General features: G+C 34.9%; 1 pseudogene; it reads left to right on the plus strand.

The window, feature by feature from the left end:
* The first annotated feature begins 980 nt into the window (after positions 1-980).
* Positions 981-19,122, plus strand: LOC119509333 (annotated as a pseudogene).
* The last annotated feature ends 5,840 nt before the right edge of the window (positions 19,123-24,962 follow it).

Here is a 24,962-nt window from a genome sequence, read left to right on the forward strand (position 1 = left end):
ACACAAGCCTTGGCAAGTTACATAATCATTGTGAAAATCTGAACCCTTAACAAAGAGGGATAATATATGGGGAACATCTGTTTTTTTTCATCGTAACCTTGAAATAAATATTATCATTCATGATTTTATTATTTTGTTGAAATATATATTTTTTACATTTATTGTTCTACTTTGTGCCTTAATTAGTAAAGGCTGATCACATTATTTAATTATTTTTGGTGATTTAGGAAAATAATGACCTGAGATCTATCTTCAGAACATCAGTCATGATGCTGCTCATCATTCCGTCTTCTGTCCCTTCAAATTAATGTTTCATTTTGACTATTGCCACCCAGGTCAAGGATGCTGATTGCTCACTGAAAAGAATCTAGAATCTTGATCCTGCCACATGATGCCCTCCACAATCTCGTTCATATCCAACTTCTTTCACCATATACTATTTTCACCATCTACCACATCCTTAGTGCAATTGAAACTCCCTCTAATCTTTATGTCTTGCGATTTCTCAAATATACCACTATTTCTTTCTGGCTCTGAGACCTCGTTCATGCTTCTTGGCTCTATTTAGAACACCCAACACACACATCTGTCTACTTTAATACCCTATTTATTACTTGAGCTCAGCTCTGTTCACAGTATATCAACAATACTCTTGCCTTAGACCGGTGATTCTTTTGTGTTCCTATGCATCTGGCCTGGGTTTCTTTTATCACATTTACACATAGGATATTTCAATGCAGTTATTTATTTACAATTTCCATTTCACTCATAAGGTTAGAGGTGTCCTGAAGGCTAAGAATATTTTCAGCACATTTTCTTCATTCCGTACATTACACTTCACAGTATCTTGCCTTCAGCAAATGACTTGCCAATAAATATTTAAATGAAAATTTTGTCCTAGATAGGAAGTATGGGGGATGAGCTGAGAGCAATTTTTGTTCTTAGAGAAAATGACTTTCCTAAAACTTCTATTAATTCCTATGGCGAGGAAAATGGAGTGTGGAAAGACATTCTGGGATTTGTGCCAGGCTTATATTCCAAAGCTAGATGTATTTGAAAAAGGTAACATTGAAGTGTTAGAATCTTTTACTAAAGAAGTGTTAATTGTCGTGCTTTAGAATATGAAAATGAGCTGAAATACTTCTCAGTCAACCAAAAAAAGTATATGATATAATGGATATGTAATACTGAGAAATGCTTTTTTAGAAAGATTGAAATATTATTAGTGATAGAAACAAAGGTATTGTGAGCTGTAATATGAAGAGGCATAATAGTATATGGTATTTAACACTCCTATTAATAACTAAAGTCTAAATTAGCCTCTACTTCTCTTAGGAGTTTGTGATTTCCATGCATTGTCCATTACAGCAAGTTATTTTATTTTTTCCTTCATATTCAATAATAATAACAATAAGTACAAAAACATTTGTTTTGGGGAAAATATCTTTCCTTTATTAGGGATTATAATTCACATATACAAAATTGATCCCACTTAAAACACTTAGATATGTTACTCTATTTACTGCAAATCTGCAGTTTTCAGCAGATCATACTGCTATTTTGTATATGAAAGATTATGCATAGAATTTCTAAGATAGTTTTTAGGAATTTTAAAAGATAAACCTTATTATTATCACCTCCACTGTGCCATCTCTCCCAGAGCAACATAATATTCTTACGAATTTTGAAGTACATTGTGATATCAATTGTACAGAATAAAAAATGGAGATATAGAGAAGGGCTTAGCCTAAAACTATATTGTTTACATAATGGTCAAGGAAATGTTTTTTTAATGTCTATAACTGCATTCTCCAATACAGTAGACATTGGCCTCAATTTAATTAGCTATTAAAAGTGGTTGGTACACCATTTTAAAATTTAAAAGCTGAAGCAGCATAAAATGTTTTCCAATGAATGAAGCGTTTTTGTTTTGATAGGACTACATTTCCATTTAACAGCTGCATCACACTGATATTATTGTTTTACTGTAGTGCACATGTTGAGGTCTGTGCATCATTTCTAGTATTACATATAAGTACAGCACAGAACTAGTCAATATCAATGGATTCTTTCACTTCAACTGTTTTTGTCTAAACACTGATGTAACATTGTAATGTGTTTATTGAAAAATTTTTGTACACAGCACAAGTTACAATAGTACCTATGTAAATTGTACATGGTAATTAACTTGAAATGCTAATGATAATTTTAGTTATAAAATTGTATTATTAGTTTTAAAATCAGTATGGTGTGCCAGTTTGAATGTATTGTGTCCCCCAAACACCATTATCTTTGATGTAGTCTTGTGGGGCAGATGTTTTGGTGCTGATTAGATTTGCTTGGAATGTGCCCCACCCAGCTGTGGGTGATGACTCTGATGGGATGTTCCCATGGAGGCATGGTCCCACCCATTCAGGGTGGGCCTTAATCAGTGGAGCCATATACATGAGCTGACTCAAAGAGAAGGAACTCAGTGCAGCTGTGAGTGACGTTTTGAAGAGGAGCAAGCTTGCTAGACAGGAACGTCCTGGGAGAAAGCCATTTTGAAACCAGAACTTTAGAACAGATGCCAGCCATGTGCCTTCTCAGCTAACAGAGGTTTTCCGGATGCCATTGGCCATCCTCCAGTGAAGGTACCCGATTACTGATGTGTTACCTTGGACAGTTTATGGCCTTAAGTCTGTAACTGTGTAGCCAAATAAACCCCCTTTTTATAAAAGCCAATCCATCTCTGGTGTTTTGCATTCCGCAGCGTTAGCAAACTAGAACATATGGACAGATTTATAAATGTAAAATGAAAACATATTATGGACATAGAATGGAGAGGATATACAGAAGCTAGTACTATGAGTAAAACAGAAAAGAAAATAAAAGCAGACTGGTAGATAGTTTACCACAAATTTATGATGAATGGCAGTATGTTCCATTAGAACAAAACAAAAAATTCTTATTTGTTTTTAGTGTAAAATAGTTAAGTAAAATACAGTGGACAATATTAGGAATTTTTTTTTTCACAAATATATGGTGAATTTGATGTTTTCTATCAACAGACAAAAAAAAAAAAATGAACACAGTAATTTGCCTAAAATCAGAATTAAATATCTGATGAAATATTTTAAAATTATTTTTAACAGAATTTTAACTCACAATTTTGGCTAACTTTAAAATGACTTGGATTATGTATGAAAAATAAAACAATTTTTATATGGAAATGGTAAAAATTATTTCAGTTATTGAAATTTTGTTACAAATTTATGAAGAAAGACTAATAAAAAGGTATTCTACTAAAAATGAAATATCTTTGATTTAATCAATGAGAACTTTCTGTCAATATCAAAGATCAATTTATTATAAATTTGAAAATTGTGAACACTTTTCTTTAGCTTTAGATGAGTCATAGAATGGAATAGACACTAATTAATGCTAAAAAATACACTTGGGTATGTTTTATCTCAGAAGACTTCCAAGTTTTCAAAAAAGAATGTCATTTAGTAGTTTAGAAAATAGAACTTACAGCATAGAGATTTTTTAATCTTCACTGCTAAAGACAAATTCAGCTGGATATGGAAATGCTTCTATCACAACATATGATATTCCACCTATATTAGGTAAAAATTCTGGATTTATTGGCATTTTAAAACAAGAGACTGATGTTTCCTTTATTGCTTCATTCCACTTTATAAATGTCAGTAATATCAGTGCACAGTTTTCTAAAACAACTTTATTAAAAGTATCACGGATATAGTTTTTAAATTGTTTGGGGTATGCATATAAATGCTATGAATCATCACCAGTTTATGGAACTGTTGAAAGGGAGAGAAGACAATGAATTTAATGATCCTGTGTTCTTGGTCAATTCACATTGTTCGGGTTGTAGAAGAATGCCATAAAGCTTTACATTACTGTTAACTCAAATTCAAAATTTCTTGAAACAAAACGGATGCTTGCTAAATATTCGATTTTCAAAATAATCGAATACAACAAATGGCAGTTTTATTTGTTTACTCATAGATATGACACTGCATATGAACAAGCTCAATCTGAAGCACCAAAGGAAAAAAAAAAGCTTATTGATGATCTAGCTATACAGGTACAAGAATTCAGGTTGAAATAGAAACTATTCATACTACAAATCAATAATAGTGATTTTACACGTTTTCCCATCATGAATCAGTATGTAGATTTTAATTGTAATTGATAGCATCCTGTCAACTACAAATTTGAAGAACACTTTGTTGATACTGATAAATTTAGAGCAGTTTTTCAATTCATCCATTGCCCCTTGAATTTGGCATCAAAAATACTGAATTGATCGAGGCATTAGTGAATTTACTTAACTTGGACAGATTTGCAATCAACATGCTTTTGCTCCAAAATAAAGGAAAAAACTTCTAAAAAAGACAAATCTGTTTTGTTGGTTTGGATTCAAATATCTGGTATTTGATTCAGTTATTGGAAAACTTTTAAATACATTTGGAATGACTTGGTTATGTGATTGTTTTGTATGTCAATGAACTCTAAATATGGATCATTAGATCTGAATAAAAATCTGATGAAAATTTAGTTCAAGTTGAGATATTTACAAGTGTGATACATACACCAGATTTCAAAGATTGAAGAAAAACACTAAAATATCACATTAACAATTTTTGTATTGATCTTATGCTGAAATGACAAAATATTTTTGGCATATGTGGTTAAATATATTATTAATGCTAATTTCACCAATTTCTTTTTACTTTTTCTGTGTGGCCATTAGAAAATTTAAAATTATGTAAAAGTATCTCATTAATATTTTGATTGGACAGTGCTGGTCTAGAATACAAGCTCCAATAATGCGAGGTTCTTGAATGATTTGAAAGCTACAGTTTTCCCAGGCCTGAGAGAATTTCACTGGTATATGGTCAATAGTTCATAAATACGATTGATTGAAAAAAGGCTGTGATGTGTGAAGCTCTCTAATAGAAATTTTAGGGAACGTGTGAGGAGAAAACTTGTTTCTCTCTCTCTTACTGTACTTTGTTCTCATTAAAATAATTGTCATGAAAAATTCAAAAGTAAGAAAGTTTAATATAGGTTTTATGATGCCACTTCTGAAAGTGAATGATTAATAATGGTATATTGTTCCAAATTGGTCTTATCTATCATTCTGTACCCCAGTTTTTTAAACATTCCTGGCATTAATCTATATGCACTGTGGCTATCTTTATCTGGTTGCAGGTACTGTGCTTTCTTTTCTGTTGATATGTGTGAATTGTCTATGCAATGAACTAAGACTCAGAACCTCTTAGTTTGTACACTAGATCCCATCTCCTTTCAGCAACACAAGGACAATTATCTACCAAGTATTCTCTGTATTATCAATTCTCCTTTCCCAATTTATTCCTGCTAGCAAACAAAAATGATGTGTTTTCTACCATTCACATTTTTTTCTCCAGCTCCAGTTACTCCTCATTTACTCCCCTTCCTTTACCCCTCAGAAAAGTTACGCTTGATTTAAATATTTTTCCTGAGTTCCAGGGTTTCACTACACCATTACACCAAAATCACTCTTGTCAAGTAGCCCTTCATGGGCTATATCCAATCATCAATTCTCAGTCTTCATCTTAGTTGACTTTTCCTGAGAATTTCATCAATAAATTGATCAATCCTTCCTTCCTGAAAATGCTTTCTTACATGTTCCTGGTTTTCTTTCTACCCTTCTGTGTCACATTTGTTGGTTTGCTCCTTATTACTCTAATGTTGATCTATTGGAGTGCCTGAAGACTCAGTCCTTGGATCTGTTTTTTTATATATACTCATTTTCACAAGGGACTCTCATGTGGCTTTCAATACCAACTATTAATTTATGATTACTGAAATTGAACCTCTAGTCCAGATATTTTGAACTCCAAATTGCTTAATTCACTATCTTTAATGCCAATAGTCATCTCAAACTCAGCAGATAGCAAACCAAATTCCTTATCTCTGTTCCTATACCCTTGCCCCAATCTCCAAACTCCGTGCTTCTGAAAACTTCCCTATCTCAATAAAAGCAACTCTATCCTTCCAGATTAATTTGTGGAGAACTGGCAGGTTTACACTCTCTATTTTTTTTAAATCAAGAAGCATGGTTTCTTTCCAAGATTACTCCTAGTAATATAATATTTTTGTAATTCTGAATGGAAATACTCAACATTTACATATATTTTACTCAAGAATAGTTGTTTGCTGACAATTGAGAAGCACTCAGGTTTCTTAGAAAAGTTATTCAATAATGGGAGTCAATCTCTTGTTTGTCTTAAAATATATCTATCTTGTAAACAAAAGAATTTAAATAATCCTTTTGCTCTTTGAGTTGCCTCAAAATATTAAAGAAGCAGCTAAACATTTTGATCCCTTTAATTTTCTCAGTCTGAGATTAATTAGAGGCCACCAGAAAACATTAGGGGACATCTAATAAAACAGTTTCAAATTCAAGTGGAAAATCATAAAATAATTTCCAGGTCATTTGGGAATTTTTTAAAGCAACTTGAAAATTTATCTATTCAAATTGCTAATGCTAGTAGAAAATAGTTTTCAGAATGAGAGGCCACAGCATCTGATGTTTAGAGATGTACATAGGATAGTATAATACTAAATTTTTTATGTCCAGATCAGGTTTTGTCCATTGGGTGAGGGAGAAGGGGAGGTGCATTTGAATCATATTGGTTACTTTTTCAAAATATATAACTCATCACCAGAGACTTCATCAATACATTGTAATAATGACTATTTTGTAATAATGGTAATAATGCCTTTTTTGAGAAAGCTCTTTAGGTAATTTTGATAGTATATCCATTAGTTTTGAGAATAAACAGGTATATATTTCAGTGAAAGTCACAATCTTAGAGCGTTCAAACTATGTCAGCAATGGGAAAGGTGGAGTTTAAGCTGAGCTCTGAAGGAACTTAGAATTTGAATCAGAGGGGAAAAAAAGATGAGGATATTTCAGAAAGGCACAGCAATGCTATTAAAAATATTAGAGTTAAGGAAGAAAGAACCAACACTTTTAAATGAAGAGTACAAAGCCTGAGTCCAGGGAAAAAACATTTAATTTATTTGGATACACTATTTTGTGCTAGGACACATTTTTCTTTAAGCAGTTGCCAAATTAGGAAATAACTTGAAAGACATTCAGAGGGGAAGGAAGGTGAAGAATTAAGAACTATGTACAGAATGAAGAGTCCAGAAAGGGCAAATAATCTTCTTATCACTTACACAGTGCAAGTAGTCCAAAAGAGCAGAGCAAGAAGTCCCGTTGCAGCTGGTTGGGGTCAATGGATGGCAGCTCTATATGCCCCACTTCACATTGGAGAAGAGAGACAAATCTACATTGTTTGAGTGTGGTTTTTATTCACCTCAGATGGAGGAGACCGTGCCATTGAGAATTCCTGTTCTGATAAGCATCTGGGGCTGCTTTTCCTGGGTTCAGGTTTAAGGTCTGGCGGGGCCTTTCATCAGATTTTATCAGGTTGTGGAATGGCACACAATAGAGAAGGAGGTGGTATAGCTAAAAACAGAAGATGGTCACTTAGTGTGTCTTCTTTACTTCCCCAGAAAAGGAGGTGGGGATAGGTGAGGTCTGGGCAATGGCTACTTGACAGATGTCTATGATTTCCCTAACACAGTTATTTTGAAATCAGTTGAGTATACATTTAGATTTAAGGATCTGAAAAATGTCTTGGTTTCCCTTGGTCTATGTAAGACAAGGAGGGATTCCAGAAGTGCCTCACATTCAGACTAGCAAAGACTGAGAGAACAGTGTAGGAGAAGAGGTTAAAGGAAAAAGAGGAAATGCTCCTTTCTTTTTAAGGGCATGACATATAACTTGAATTTATTATTTCCACTCATTTTATTGATATAATCTAGTCAGCAAATGGCTGTGAATTGCCATATTAAGACATGGACCATATACTGAACTTAAACTTGGCTGTCATGAAAGAAGAGAAGAAAGAATGTTGAGGGACAATTAGCAAAATCTACAACTGTTGGCAAGTTTGATCTATTTTAACTTTAATCATCAGAAGGAATGAGAGTTTGAGGTTATAATGAGACTGATTATGATCAATAAAAAATTCTAAATGGTTTTTCTGGACATTGAAGTTTTAATGTGTAAAATAAGACCTTCTTATAAGAATTTTTATGACTCCAGGTACAAATATCATTATTTATAGTCCAGAAAAGTGTGTAACACAGAGGTGGGATGAGGGGTCATGACCCCTAGAAGATCTCAGTTTCCAGTAATGTTCTGACACTGCAGTGAGGCTGAGCTTTGGTAATAGTGGGAAACTGTACATTTGGCGTAGATGCTTGATTGAAGGAACACTAACTGGAGCAGAAATAACAAATCCTCCTCCGGTAGCCTTGAGGCCAGTGAACATTAGCAGTAAAACTACAGGGCAGGAAAAGATCATGGCAGCCATGGAATGGTAATTTTTAACTGAGACTGATTTTGGTGTATGCATGGTGTAATTTTAAGGATTTCTAGAAATAACTGAGGTAGAATTAAGGGGCAAGGGAGCTGAGGCCCAGCAATAAAGCCCAATGGGCATTAAAAGCTGGCTTTTATACTTTTTTTCCAACAAAGTTCAAGATTGAGACTAACAGTTTATATATTTAGGCACATACATATTTCTGATGAAATTTTTAAAAAGGGAATGATAAAACAAGTATAGTGGTTTGTTTTCAGTAGGGGGAATGGGGATAGTATTCATAAGCATTTGGTCTATGTAAGTTATTGATGCTATTTTAATCCTTTGATTAGTTTGGGTTCATTATATCATTATAAATGAAAAAGTAGTTAAATGAATAAGGGTTATTCATGGACCAATAGTGCATGAGATATTATGACCAAATAATTGTAATTAAAGTTTCCACAATTGAGATCCATTAAAACATGTAAGACTCACAATTTCTGCTCTGGAATGTAGATAACTAAAAAGACTGTTGCTTCTACACTTAACAGCAACAACAAAAAATAATGCATCTTCAAATTCATGACTTATTTCAAACCCATCGTTGAACTGGGATTTCAAAACAAAAAAAGGAAGCTCTAAATCTAAGGGTCAAGGAGACATTGAATTCGCAAACCAGCCCTCAACCGAAACACAACATCTAACCTAAACCCAAGATATCGGTACGTGAATTTGAACTAAGTACATGAACTGGGTGAGATATATGTATATCTCCAGATGCTGGGAAATTAATTTTTTTAAAAAATGTTATGCTTATCTCGAGAGCTGCAGAAAAAAGTACTCAACAAAATTCAACATTTATTCATGGTAAAAACTCTCAGCAAACTAAGAATAAGTGATAACTTCCTTGACATTATAAAGTGCATCTACATAAAACCTACAACTAATATCATACTTAATGGTGAAGATCTGTATGAGAACAAGACAAAGGTTTCTTTTCTCACCACTCCTATTTGAGACTATACTGGATGATCTAGCTGGTACAAAAAAAAAAAAAAAAAAAAAAAAAAAAAAAGAAAGAAAGAAAGAAAAAAATGAAGAAAGAAGAAATAAATGGAAAGCACATTGGAGAGGAAGAAATAAAACCTTTTATCTAAAGATGACATAATTGTCTGTATAGAGAATCTAAAGAATTGAAAATAACTTTCTAGAATTAATGTGCATTTGACTAAAATCTAACGATACAAGGATACAAAAGTCAATCATATTCCTATATATTAGCAATGAACAACTAGAGTTTTAATTTAAAGAAAAGCAACAACAGCAAACTGAATACTGTTTACAATAGTATCTCCCTAAATAAAGTACTTAGCTCTGTATCTAATTAATTATGTTCAGGATCCCATGCTGTAAACTACAAGATACTGATGAAAGACATCCAAGACAGAAATAGAGAGCTAAACCATCATCATAGGTTAAAAGATGCAATATTGTTAAGAGGTTAATGTTCTCTAATAAGATCTAATAAATTTACTGCAATTTCAATCAAAATCCTAGCAGGCTTTTTGTCGATTTTTGACATTTTATTCAATTATGCACATGTGATTGTTAATTTCATGTGCAACTTGCTTAAGTTATGGTGTCCAAGCAAGCTCTGACCTGATTGTTACTGTGAGAGTGTTGAGCATAGATGGATTTGGATCTATAGTGATATGATTGCAGCTACAGCTGATTGCATCTACAATTATCAAAGGAGAGTGCCCTCAACAATGAGGGGAGTCTCCTCATTCAATCAGTTGGAAGTCATAAAACCAAAATTTGAGGATTTCAGAAATCAGCCAGCCAGCATTTTCTCCTCGAAAATTTGACTTCACCTTCATTGACGTTTCCAACTTGCAGCCTCCACTATGGCAATTCAGACTTGTCAATCCCCACGGTTGCAGGAGTCAATTCCTATAATAAATCTGTTTACATATATTCTATCAGTTCTGTTTCTCATATAAATGCAAAGGAACTAAAGTAGAGAAAATTCAGGGAATAAGAATTAATTTGGAGGATTCACATTACTCAAAATTAATATTATAAATTTACTGTAATCAAGACAATATGAGATTGAGGAAAAGAAACACAAAGATCAGTGGAACAGAATGGATTACTAAAAATGTCATTAAGTGATTTTTGACACATGACAAATCAATGGAAAAAGGATAGACTTTTCACCTAATGGTGTTGAAATAACTGAAGGCCCATACATAAACAAAAGGAACCCTGACTTATACCTCATTTCTTATCTTAAAAAAAAAAAACCGCTAATTCAAAATGGGTGATTGACCTAAACTAAAACATTAAATTATGAAAGTGCTCAAAAAACAGGAGAAAATATGTGTGATCCTGAGTTAGGCAAAGAAGTTTTAGACATGATACCATGTCTAAAAACATGACCCATAAAGGAACAAAAAAGAAGGAAAAGAAAAAAGTTAAATTGGACTTTATTGAACTTAAAATTTTTTCTCTGTGAAAGACGCTGCTATAAGAATGAAAAGACAGGACCCCAAATCAGAGTGATATGAGAAAATATTTGCATCACATATCGCACATCTGACAAAGGAATTTTATGCAGATATATACAGAACTTTCAAAACTCAATACAAGAAAACACTATTTAAAAAAAAATGGGCAGAAGTTCTGAGCAGACACCATACCAATAAAGATTTTTGTGTAGCATATAACCATAAGCAAATTTGGTACATCATTAATTACTAGAAAATGAAATTTAAAATGACAATGGAGTATCAATACCTACCTACTAAAATGGCTAAAGCTAAACTAAACAAAACAAAACAAAAAAACTGGCACTAACAATTGCTGACTAGGACGTGGACCACCTGGAACACTCATATAATGCTGAAGAGAAAGCAAATGTTATAGTTACTTTGGAAAAGCAGCTTGGCAGTTTCTTATAAATTTAAACGTACATCTGTCATATACCCAGCAATCCCACTCCTAGGTATCTGTACAAGACAAATGAAAACTTGCATTCATGCAAAAATCTGTATGTGAATATTTATAATACTTCTATTTATAATCTTCAAAAATTGAAAACAATACAGATGTCGTTCAATCTATGTATGCATAAACAAACTGTGGTCCATCCATATAGTGTAATACTACTCAACAATAAAAAAAAACTATTTATTCACACAATATGAGTAAATCTTAAATGCTTTTTGACAAACTCAAAGGCTATATATTGTATGATTCCATTTATGTGACACTCTGTAAAGGGAAAATTATAGGAATGAAAAACAGACCAAAAATTTCCTAGGTTTGGGGGAATGGTTTATACAAAGGACTGGACAAAGGAGTTTGGGAGGTTATGGAACTTTTCTGTATGAAATTGTAGCTTTGGTTACTCGATTGTATGCACTTAAATTGTGCTGAATAAATTTTTTAAAAAACCATCCAGGATATGGGGGAGGGATGGAATACTGATTCTAACAAATGAATCTTTTACAAATGAATCACATAGTCATTCTGAAGGGAATGGGGAAGAAATGAGCCAAGCTGAGTAATTTGGACAACAGTGTTTTCAGTAGATATTATAAGGCTGCTGGACACTGTATGCAAATAATAAATTTGTTTCTTACAGGGATATGTGTTAGCAGTTTTGAAACTACTTTAATTGTATACTTTGATTAAGCCGACAAGTAGATAATGAAAGGCAGGTTTCTCATGGAGAAATAAGTTACAAATAAGGAAAGGGAGAAAGCTTGAATAAACCCCATGCCGTTGAATTAGAGTTAGATGTATTAATAAAGGCTCTTTTTAAAACTATATGTAAAGAAAGATACAGAAATAGAGGTGTGTGTGTGTGCATGCATGAGTGAGTCTACAGATATAGTTTCTAGCTCTGTCCACTAAGAGGGATTAGAAGGGCTGACATGCAAGGAGTGTCAACATACCTGGCAACCAGAGAATGGTTTCTAAATACCTTTCTCCAATGAAAGTACACTTCCTGGAGACCTGTTTATTCCAGGACTTAAGCAGGGAAGCATAAAATGAAACTAGTATTTTGTAGTTCCAGAAGGTAAGGAAGTGCTAAAAATAATGATAATGATGATGGTAATGATAAAGATAATAACAATAATTATAATGAAGGGAGGCGCACATTGAAAGGGCACAGGAGTCGGCTGAAAGAGATCTCAACGGCTGACATTAAAACAACTTGAGCAATAGTGGAAATAGCTATAGTATTGGAATATAAATCCAATTTTTATAAAACCCATGAGTCCATATAAATATAAATAAATAACTGAATGAACAACTGGAAAGTAGGGACAACTCTTGGTTACAAAATAATTTCAATTAACAAATACAGGGAATAAAGAAACTAGAAAATCACCATTATACCACCATAGCAATAATTGGTGCAGGCAAAATCCATCAATGAATCCTAAAATTAGGGGGCAAAAGTTAGACAGAAACAGGATCGTTGCACTGTCTTAAAGGATGTCTGCTGAAATATTCATTAATGAATAAGAGGAAAATAGAAATTCTGCAGTGGAAAGTCCTGGCAGCTATCACATTAGCCGTGAGATCAAGGTTAACATTGACAAAAATACCTGAGGATGTCATATACCCTGAAGTGATGCACTGAGAAGAGCTCATCACCTTGGAGGTATTTTTCCCAACAATGTAGGTCTTCAATTTAGAAATGATAAAACATCAGAAAATCCCAGTTTGAGAGACATTCTACAAAGACAAGGAAAAGATGAGGAGCTGTTACAGCTTGGAGGAAAATCAGGAGACATACATAACAACTGAATGCAGTGTGGGATCCTGGAAAGACAACATTAGTGGGGAAAAGCATGAAATTCAAATTCTGTAATTTAATTACTGGTATTATTCTAAGGTATAAGTATTCCTTACTTATGATAATTGCTCCATGGCTGTGTAAGATACTAACTTGATAAATGGTATACTATTTTTGAAAGCTTTTGTTATGTCCAATTTATCACAAAATAAATATATATTTTTTAAATGTGACACTTTTAGGGCATGTTTTGAGCCACATGCTCTCATTATTCTAAATACAATGAAATTACAGGTAAAATATAAGAAGTAAAATTGGAAATAATACTGCCAATTCCCCAAATATAAAAATATCCTCAGGGATCAGAAATAGAAAAGTGATTAATAGCTGAAGCATCTGGCCTACCAGATTTTGGGCCTAGAAACAGGGCCAGGTGACTGAAACAAGGCATTGGGGAAGAGTAATGCTTCCTATGAAGTAAGGCAGTGAACCCACTTGCAGTGAAACAAGGAAGCAGTTGGGTTTCCCCAACCTGAGAGAGGAGGCTACTGTAGAAGATGCATAGAACAGTGATTTGTATGAAACTGATGCCCAAAGAAGTGAGAAAAAATCAAGGAGCACCAAGCAAACGACAGAGAACTTGGCATATAACTGAGACGGCAGACTTAGTTCTGAACCTCAAAAGTTAAACAGAAACAGTTAACAATTCATTAACTTGCTAATTGAATTACCAGCTCCAATAATTGTAGGACTGTCCCTGGGTACTGCAAGGAAATGGGTGGAGGTAATTCCAAAATTCTTGAAAGATGGCAGAGAGAGGGGAAAGAACAGGGGAGTGAGAGGGGGAGAGGGAGAGGGAGAGAGAGAGAGATTATAGTCTGTGTTATTTAAAAGCCATTCTAGACCTTTCTCCTCTACTATAGATCATGTAACTCACAATATTTGAATTCTCAGTCCTTTGCAGCAAGATTATGTGACACTTTTCTAGTTACTGAGATGAAATTATTAGCTTTGGGTGAAGGCTTCACAGCTCAAATATAACCTTGACAGGAGAAAATCTTTGGGCCATCCCCATTATTTCTTCTTGAAAAGTAACAATATATCTGAAGGTGCAGCTGTAATTCTAGGACCATGAGGATAAAAACTACGTATTAGCAATGATGGAGCATGAAGACAGAGCATGAAGATAGATATGATCCTTGAGCTGTAATAGCAACCATGGTTTCTTACTCTGTACATATTGTTAAATGAGAAAAACAAACACTTCATTTACTTAAGCCACTTGGTCTTTTTTACTTACAGCAAAATGGAATTTTAGCTAGTTCAGAGGAAAGATAAAAGTAATTCTCCTCAGGATGTATATGTCTAAATAATTTTAAATCATATGAAGAAATGTTATAAGGTAACATAAAAATAATCAAAACATGAATTCATTCTAGAAGGGATTAAAACAATTAGGCAGTCTGAAAAAGTCTTTTGGAATAACTGCTTATAATTAAGAGATAACCAAAGGAATAACATTCATAAAAGTAGAACAAGAATCCAAGAAATAAAAGATGCAGAACTAAAATAACCTATGTGTTTAAAGAAAAAAACAACTTGAAATCATGGAAAGATTTATGATATAAACTCTTAGCAAACTATAAGAGGGAAACATTCTTAATGTCATAAAGGTTATTGAAGAGAACCCTACAGAAAACATATTAAATGATGAAACTTGAGAAGCACTTCACAGATATAAGTAGACAAAGATCTATAAATTCAACTCAGCTTGGACATGCTATGTAGCTTGACCAATTTAATGAATTTTATGTGGAAGAATTAGAGCCAAGTGCAACCAAAACAATTGTGAAGGAAAAGAGAAATTGTAGGGGCATTGCTTATGAAATATCAATATTTATTTTAAAGCTATAATTATTAAAGCATTGTAGTATTGTTGCATGAATAGGCACAAGAGCAGAGAGCTCTGAAATAGATCAATACATACATGAAAACTTGGCATATAACAGATGCCAAGATAAATAGTTGTTAGTTAATAAACATTTAGTAAATGGTGCTGGCCAGTTGGCTCTCCAGATGGGAAAAAATAAAATTAGATTCCTACTTCATATCATAAAAACAAAAAATAATCCAGATATCAATAAAGACAGCAAGACATTAAAATTGAATTTTAGAAGAAATTATAGGATAATATTTTTATAAGCTCTAAGGAAATATTTCTTGAAAATGTCACCAAAAACAAACACTACATGGGTCAATATTATGGGTCTTATTGGTCAATCAAAGAGAAAAAAAATGTAGCTTTGGTAAAAGGGATTAATAAGTCTTTATGTTTGACTGTTCCAGACCAGACCCCATCAGACTAAGTTCATAAACATGTTTATCTGTTTGGTTAACCAATTGTTCCAAACCAGCTCAGCTCCAAGACTGAAGGACACACCAGGCACAGAGTTAGACATCAGTTTAATGGGACTTACGGACAGGAGAGATGGCTCCACGGTGGCAGCTGGCTGGGAAAGATGGAAGTTAGCACTCTGTGAGGAGGGGGTGGTGGTGGTGGTGCCAGAGGGTGATTTATAAGGGTTAGGAAAAAGACATTCCATAGGGTGTGAGAACAGAGTTTCGGCAGCTTCATGTGCCACAGGGGTATGGTTATTTGTTACCATCAGTGATCGGGGAAGGGGAGTTTTTTTCCTCCATTTTTTTAAGCAATTTTATTGAGATATAACATAAAATCATTCAAAGTGTACAATCCGTTTTTCACAGTATCATCATGTAGTTGTGCTGTTATCACCACAATCAAACTTTGAACATTTTTGTGAAAGAAGGGAGCCGACTCCATCTCTCTGTTCCTGCAAGAAGTTCTTTATTGTCTTTTTAGCACAGGATTATATAGCATAAGCATTCTTTGGGCTACATAATTTTTTTCCCATTTCCCCAGGCAACTGCATTTGTTCTAAAATCACAAGAATAGCATGTTTACAATCTTTAGGTGCAAGCTTGAGGACAATAGTAGTCTCAGGGAACAATCTCTTCTGAACCAGGTGGGAAAGGAGGGGCACAGAAGGAGCCCGGCATCATTCTCTGACTTAATTGCCTGCTGTCAGGTGCACAATGCCTTGGCACCTGCCTTCAGGCACACAATGCTTAGGAGGCGGCCTCCCTGACTAACTTGCCAAGCCAGGGAACCTTCCGTGCCTCCACACATTTTCATTACTCCAAAAAATAAAATAAAAATTAAAATAAAAAAGAACTTCCAAAACATCCCATTTCCCTCCTCCCCTCATTGTTCATTTACTTTTTCTTTAATCCAGTTTAATTTAGATATATTCACACACCCTACAGTCATCCACAGTAAACAATCAGTTATTCATAGCACCATGATACAGTGTGTGTTCATCACCAGAATCAATTTTTGAAACTTTTCCTTACTCCAAAATAAAAATAAAAGCAAAAAAGAACACCTAAATCTTTCCATCCCCTCCATTCCACCATATTCTTTATCTAATTTTTGTTCTCATTTTTCCACTCATAGATCCACACACTCAATAAAGGGAGTGTGAGCCACAAGGTTTTCACAGTCACACAGTCACACTATGCAATCTACATAGCTATACAATCATCTTCAAGAATGAAGGTCACTGGGTTGCAGTTTGACAGCTTCCGATATTTCCCTCTAGCCATTCTAACACACTAAAGACTAAAAGGTGATATCTATATAGCGCATAAAAATGTCCTCCAGAGTGACCTCTCAACTCCATTTAAAATCTCTCAGCCACTGGAACCTTACTTTGTTTCATCTCTCTTCCCCTTTTTGGTCAAGAAGATCCTTTCAATCCCACAGTGCTGGGTCCAGGCTCATCTCCAGGAGTCATTTCCCACATTGCCAGGGGGATTCACACCCCTGAGAGTCACATCCCACATAGGGGGAAGGGCAGCGAGTTCACCTGCCGAGTGGGCTTAGAGACAGAGGGGGCCACATCTGAGCAACAAAGAGGCTTTCTGGAGGGGTGGAGGGAGCTCTTAGGCACAATTATAAGTGGACTTAGCCTCTCTCTTGCAGCAACTAGCCTCATGAGAAGGCCCCCAGGTTGAGGGCTCAGCCCACTAAATTGGCAGTTCTCAGTGTTTGTGGGGAAAATCAGCAAAAGCTCAGGTGGGGAAGGGGAGGGGAGTTTTAATGCTTTGTTTACAAGCCATTTGTACATTCTTTCTGCCCCCCTCCCCCCTGAGGGGGTCTGATGACCTTTAATACCAGTCCTGGTCAAGTAGGCAGCTACGTGAAATAACTCACTTTCACTACAGAAGGGAGGAGGATCGGGTTCTGGGTCCCCACACCAATTCAAATATTTGGACATTTCTTGTAGCAAGTGTCCACCTCTATATCAGACTGTGGTAGAATCACCATGAAAGGCACAAACAAGTCTTGTGTCTCCAGCTATGCACCATCCATCACCCCTTATCTGCTACCTCAACTACTCTGAGAAGGTAACCCTTACTCTCTAGGTTAGGTAAGTAAAAGTGTAACTGCAAGAAAATATACAAAGTAAAAGTAGGTATGAGGACTGAGAAAATGAAGAAATTTAAATCCATAGTATTAGCAATTTTGTAACCTTTATTTATAATCATTTGTAAAGCTGTACAATAACTTTGTTGGCATTTTAACATGCTTGAAGCATTTAAGAGAATTTGACATATTAGGCTTGTAATTGTGAGGAATGGAATTAATTGACTTTGTAATCAATTCTCAAATATTTGGAGTTATTTAATTAGTTAAACTCAAATTTGTGATTTATTAATTATGTCACTTGTGTAAATATTTTGAGAAATGATGTTTGAAAATTGTTGCACATTAGACAAGGTACAAATAGACATGAAAGAATTATCAAAATGAGGGAAAGATTGATGTAATTGACCATACTAGAATTAAGACTTCTATATGTGTACCATAAGTATAAAGAAATTCAACTCACCTTTTAAAAGACCAAGATAAAAAGGAAAAGGTAATTACTTACAAAATATATGAATCCACTGGAAAAAATTGATAAGTAGTAAGAGAATATTGTACACTGGTTGAATATAAAATATACACAAATGAATAGCCTTCCTATCAAAAATGAAAAGCAAATAAAAAATATAATGGAATTATATGGCTTTATTTCCAAGAGCAAGAAAATAAAAATAAAAAAATAAAAGTAAACAATAAGAAATGTGCAAACTGAAAAACAAGTTTAAAATAATACTGAAGGAGTGTACTTTCCAAAACAGTAGTCTCAAAATAACCCACTCAGGTCAAACAGTTTTTGATAGAATTAAAAAACATGAAAGCCTGTGAGCAGTATAAGCTTTCAATTTGAAATTGCTGCTGTTACTTGTTTGGAGACTGAATGAGTTTTTTGCAATTTAAGGGTTTGGCCTCTTGCAACTTTTTTATTTAGCCAAAGTGAAGTTCAATGTCTGTGTGGCTTCTAATCAGAGCAAGAACCATAAAAGTCATTTCAATGCACCTTCCCACATTTGCAGGAAGATTATGTCTTCCCCTTTCTCCAAAGAGCCCAGACAGAAATTCAGTGTTCAATCCATGCCTATCCAAAAAGGTGATGAAGTTCATGTTGTGTGAGGACACAACAAAGAGCACCAAATGGGTAAAGTAGTCCAGGTTTACAGGAAGAAAGGTGTCATCCACATTTAATGGGTGCAGCAGTAGTTGGCTAATGGCAACTCTGTTCATGTGGGCATTCACTCCAGCAAGGTGGTTATCACTAGGCTAAATAAAACTGGATAAAGACTGCCAAAAATGCTCAAAGTTAAAGCCATGTAGGAAAGAAAAAGGGCAAATACAAGGAAGAAACAATTGAGAAGATGCATGAATAAAAGAATCTTTTGTACAACTTCCATTAAAAACTGCTAAAGTGAAAAATAATAATACTGAGGGACAAAATGGTAATTTTATGGAAAGGTGTACTTTAATCTTGCATAATATGTTTTGAAGCTATAAAGATTTAAATTTTATCAATATTAGTCTATGCATTAAAGGACATCCAAATGAAATATCAACAAGAATGTTTGGACATAGTCAATTTTTTTCTTAATTTTAAAATTGCAAATATGGTTGGAAAAATTTTGTAAAAGTCTAATGAGGAGGTACAATCTGATGGGAAACTGAAAAAAGATCATATAGCTATAGTAATCATAGCATATATAGACAAACAGATAAATAGAACAGAATAGAAATTCTAGCAATTGAACATAACACATATAAAAGTTTGGTTCTTAACAAAAATGGAATTCCACATTGGTTGGAAAATAAGTACTATTCAATAAACAGAACTGAGATTACTGGCTAGCCATATGGAAAGAAAAGGGATTCCTACCTCATTTCTTACATGGAGATAAATTTCAGATGACTAACACTTATTGTAAAAAACTGAAGCCATAAAACAAATAATAGAAAACATGCAATACTTATTTTTATGATCTTGAAATGGGATAGCCTCTTTAATTATAAAAGTAAACTGAACAGTCATAAAAAAGTAATAGATCAGATATTGCAAATATTAAAATTGTGGGTGGATAGAAAAAGCTAATGCCTCATTAAAAGAGAGAAACAAGGTCTATTTTATCTACTTCAATAGTGAGTATTTGTGTATAAATAAATTCTTGATATAATGTGAAAATGACAGGCGAACAAAAAATGCATCGACTTTTAAATGTTAAAAAATATGCTCAAGTTTAATTATAATAAAAAGAAAAGTCTAAAACAACATGATTTTCCCTACACTGTATTGATGAGTCTCTGTGGAAACACTCATTCTCTTACATGGTGGTAGGAATTTAAATTGGGACAATCTTTTTGTGAAGGTAATTTGGCAAAATATAGCAATATAAAAATACACATACCCCTCAATTCAACAACTCTACTTCTAGGAATTTATCGAACAGTTAAACTCTTACATGTAAACTAATAAAATATGTCAGTATATTTGCTGAAGCTTGTTTTTTTCTTAATAGAAGCTACCTAGATTTCCAACATTAGGTAGTTAGTAAAATGTAAACTACAGTGCCTCCATAAAGTGAAATACTATGTAGTCAATTAAAGATATTTTCTGTGGAACTGAATATTATTTGAGATATATTGTTAAGTGAGGGAAACAAGATTTAAAAGATTTAGTCCTTTTTATCTGCTATGCACTGTTTTAAATGCTAGGGATTACAGTATTTGTTCTGGTTTGCTAATGCTACCATTTGCAAAATACCAGAAATGGACTGGCTTTTATAAAGGGGGTTTATGTGGTTACAAAGTTACAATGTTAAGGCCATGAAGTGTCCAAGATAAGGCATCAACCATATTGTACCCTCACTGAAGGATGGCCAATGGCATCTGGAAAACCTTTGTTAGCTTGGAATGCATGTGGCTGGCATCTGCTTGCTCCCAGGTTGCATTTCAAAATGGCATTCTCCAAAATGTCAGTGTCAACCTTCAAAGGCCATCTTCAAAATGTCTCTCTAAGCTGCTCTGAGTTCCTTCTGTTCGTCAGCTCTTTTATATGGCTCCAGTGATTTAATTAAGACCCACCCTGAATGGGTGAGGTAAAACCTCCATGAAAATTCTCCAATCAAAGGTCTTGCCCACAGTTGATTGAGTCACATCTTCATGGAGGCACTCAATGACTAGGTTCCAACCTAATCAACACTGATACATCTGCCCCCACAAGACTGCATTAAAGACATGGCATTTCGGGGGACATAATACATCCAAACCAGCACAGTAGTAAAAAGAAGAGAGTTCCTGCCCTTAGGTATCTTGTTCTGCTAGTGGGAGACAGGCAATAAACACGTGAAGTAATCAATTAATTTTTTAAAATTAGCTCAAATACAGAATCTCTAGGAAAAATAAAATATGTTAATAGACTAGAGAGTGACTAGAAGTGAGTAAGCATTTTCGTTATATTAAGTACATTAAGTTGCCTATTAGATACATAGACATAGAAATATGCTACTCTTTGAATTTTTTAAAAAAAGATTCTGTATCTCTATCCATACTGATTCACTGTGTTTTCATGAATTATCTCTGGAAAGATAAAAAATCACTAGTAATAGTAGTTGCCTCTGGGAAAATTAGGTATTGGGGTGTAAGAAACAGATATTTTTCTTGTTTTCCCGTTTGTACCATTTGTATTTTTTGGAAATTGTATTGCATATATATTGAAATATGTGCATATATATAAATTAATACATATTTACACATCTAATGTGACCTAGGTTTTTACATTTTGGTGATTCTTGGGCATACTTATAAGATGACAATTTTAACAAGGTAAAAAACATTAGAAATGAGAACTCTATTTTCATGTAATATTTATGGGGTATAGCTGAAAATCCTTTTTGGGAAATCCATTGACCCAAAATTTCACATAAAAAATTTTATTCTTATTGAAACATCTTGGGAGAATTCTTATTAGGAAGTGGGAAAGTATATGGATACTTGAAAATGTTAAATTACATCTAATTTTGGAATCACTGGGTACACTACCTTTGTCCATTTTTAAATTGTATTGAGTTAAATGAGATAGACAAATAAGCACTTAAAAGCATATCAACAGAGAAGGGGCCTGATACCTACTCATGTATATCACTTCATATCTAAAGGTGATTCTACGGTGATCAGGGAAGCCTTTAGGAAATTCATTGAAGGATTTGTTGATGGATTATTGATAGAACCTCAGGAAAAGGAGTACATTTTTTTCTTTCCTCCAAATCTAGTCTGTATTTTAGAGCATTTCAGCCATAATCTTTAAGCTTGGAAACTTGTGTTATTATTATTGTCCTGATAATCCACCCATTAAGTCCTCAATATATACTGTTAAATTTATTTGACACACAATTTCATAAAATACAAATTCATTAATTTAATTGTATGATGAACTTAATTGAGTAGGTTGCTTGTTCTCTTCTCAAAAAAAGTTTTATACTTTTCTAAGTTCTTAGGTATAAAGATTTTCTGAGTAGTCTATGGTAAAATTTTATAGGTTTTTACTAATGTAATTATAGTTTTGAAGGGAAATGGAAAATGAGATAAATTCATTTCTTATACTATTTTTCTTGGATGAAGCTTTAGTGGACTGCTGAAAATATCTATTAGAGAATTTATTGGCAGATAAACAATTTGCTATGCTATAGAAATCATCCTGAATCTCCCTTCTCAAATTCACCATGAAGTTCTCAGTTTCAATTTCATATATTTCATAAATAAGCTATTCTCCCAGGATAATGTCATTTAAAAGTTGGAAGACAAGTGAACTTAAAAGTTGGAAGACAAGTGAACTTTTAAAGTGAATCTGATAACAAGAGTAAATATATTAAATATTATTAAAATATTCTGATGTAATTAGTAATCATTAGCAAGAGTTTATAAATTAAGACTACAGGTGCAAACTTTTCCTTATTTTACATTCTGTGCTATTACATGTGGCACTTGTTTCTCTTGAATTCTTAGGTTTATTTATTTCATTTGAGAACCTCAAATTGATTTTACTTTGGAAATTTCACTTAAAAGATCACATATAAATAGAAAATACAACATTATCTATCTATCTATCTATCTATCTATCTATCTATCTATCTATCTATCTATATACCATGCTAAAAAAAGAAAATATTTGGAAAGTAAGTTTAATATATTCTAGTTTATTCCTTATTACTACAAAACAAAATCAACAAACCAAAAACAGAGACCTTCTGAGATCCTATTGTCTTCATTTGCCACACCTATCTCTAAACTCTCCTTCAGAGCCAAGCTTCCAGAACATTCTATGCTTAAGCTGCTCCATTTCTCACTTCTAATCTTCTACACAATCTACTAATATCTTTACTTCAAACTCCAGAACTCCTAAAACTGCTTTTGCTAAGGACATCAAAGGACTACATTTGTTAATCCAATAGGTAATTTTTGGTCATCATTTTGATGATGACTCTCATTTGACCAACATTCTGATCATCTCAAATGTACTTTCAACATACCTAAAGTTTCCCTCTTTTTTTCTTTTTGGGAATTTATTTTCTTTATTAGAGAAGTTGTGGGTTTACAGAAAAATCATGCATTTCTAGTTTTTTTTTTTTTTTAAAGTCTCTCATTGATTTTTGAACACCATACTTTCTTGGTTTTAGATAACAATTGATTGCGATTTAACAGAAAATACTGAAACAATGACTAAAACATGACGTTTATTGTCCGGCGCCGCCCCGCTCGACCCCTGTTCCCCGGCCGGCGAGGGGAGAAACAAGGGATGAGAGAGAGAGAGATGCAGACCACGCAAACTGACCTGGCTGGAAGTCACGACTCGAGCCACACGGCGGTTGCGAGAGCAAGTCTTTTACTGAAGCTAGATAAGCATTCTCTGTTACAGGTTTCCACGCGGGGCAGAGTGCCTCGCGGGAGAGCAGCCTCGATGTGGCCGTCAGGTACGGCTCCTAGTGGGCTGTCTCCCCGAGGTTCGCTTGGGCAAACTCTTAAGTACTCTACTCATAACCAATGATCTAGCGCCGCGCATATGCACTCAATTGGCAGATAGGAATAGTGAGTGTGCACGTCATAAGCGGAAGCAGGATATGGGCGCCATCTTGGCTCATTCGATGGGCGGGGGGACTTTGGAGCAGGTTTACAGCGCATGCGCTATGCCCGTCCCGGGAGACGGCTCTCCACATCTCCCCCTTTATTATTTATATCGACCCAGTGTCCCCAGTGATGAGTGTGCTCCCGTGAACCCAGATGGCTCACAATTTGTTCCGGTGCTTTGGGGAGTCTGGACTAGGTCTCAGCCATTTAGCGGCGGAGCCTCTAGCACCGACCAGAATGCTCACCTCATATGGAGACAGGAGAGTCCGTGAGCTGGAAACAACATGACTCTCCCTGCAGTGCTTTGCCTTGCAACTGGGGGACAAAGGCGGGGGCAGGGATAGCATTAACCAGAGTCGGAGGTGTCACTAGGCGTCCCTATGCATTGGCTAGAGTCAAGTCTGGCCACAACTATGACTCTGCCTTAGGGACCTACCTGAGACAAAAATTATGACTGCTGGCGTCGCCCGTTATACCCGGGACATAGCTGCGCGCTTAGCTACAAACCTCGCTCCCGAGTGCCCCGCCCGAGGCGGCCAGGATGGGGTATGGCCATCAGAATGGTCGCTGTTGGGGGTATCAAAGGTGGAGGACATAGCCATCATAATGGTAACACGGTACTGCCGCGCTTGAAACAGGCGTTCTAGCAAAGATTTAACAATGACTAATCCCACCAATAGTCCCACCATCAAGAGAATCCAATTAGTCAAATTGGGCCAAGAGAACCAAGAGGTGACTTGGTCTCACAGATTTTTTACAGTCTCGCCCAGTGTGGAAAGGTCGAAACTAACAGGCTTCAATTTCCTAATGTTCTCAAGTCCCTGAAGGCCGGAGGCTTGGTCCAATGGCCCAGGCCGTATATTCGTTGGCGTTTCTGACAGCTGCTCCCCGGCCTCCCCAGGTGATGCCACGGTTCCCACCAGTCTTTCCGGAACCCACACTGGTTGACGTCCTGGTTCCTGGGGAAAAACACAAACAGAGCCTCCGGCCCAGCCGAGCACCGGGTCAGGGCCTTTCCACTGTGACGTGGAGGGAGCGATATGGCCCTTAACAGTCTCCCATATAAGGACTAGAATCGGGTCCAAACAGACACCCGTTT

This window comes from Choloepus didactylus, chromosome 1, assembly GCF_015220235.1.
Source record: "Choloepus didactylus isolate mChoDid1 chromosome 1, mChoDid1.pri, whole genome shotgun sequence".
Lineage (NCBI taxonomy): Eukaryota > Metazoa > Chordata > Mammalia > Pilosa > Megalonychidae > Choloepus > Choloepus didactylus.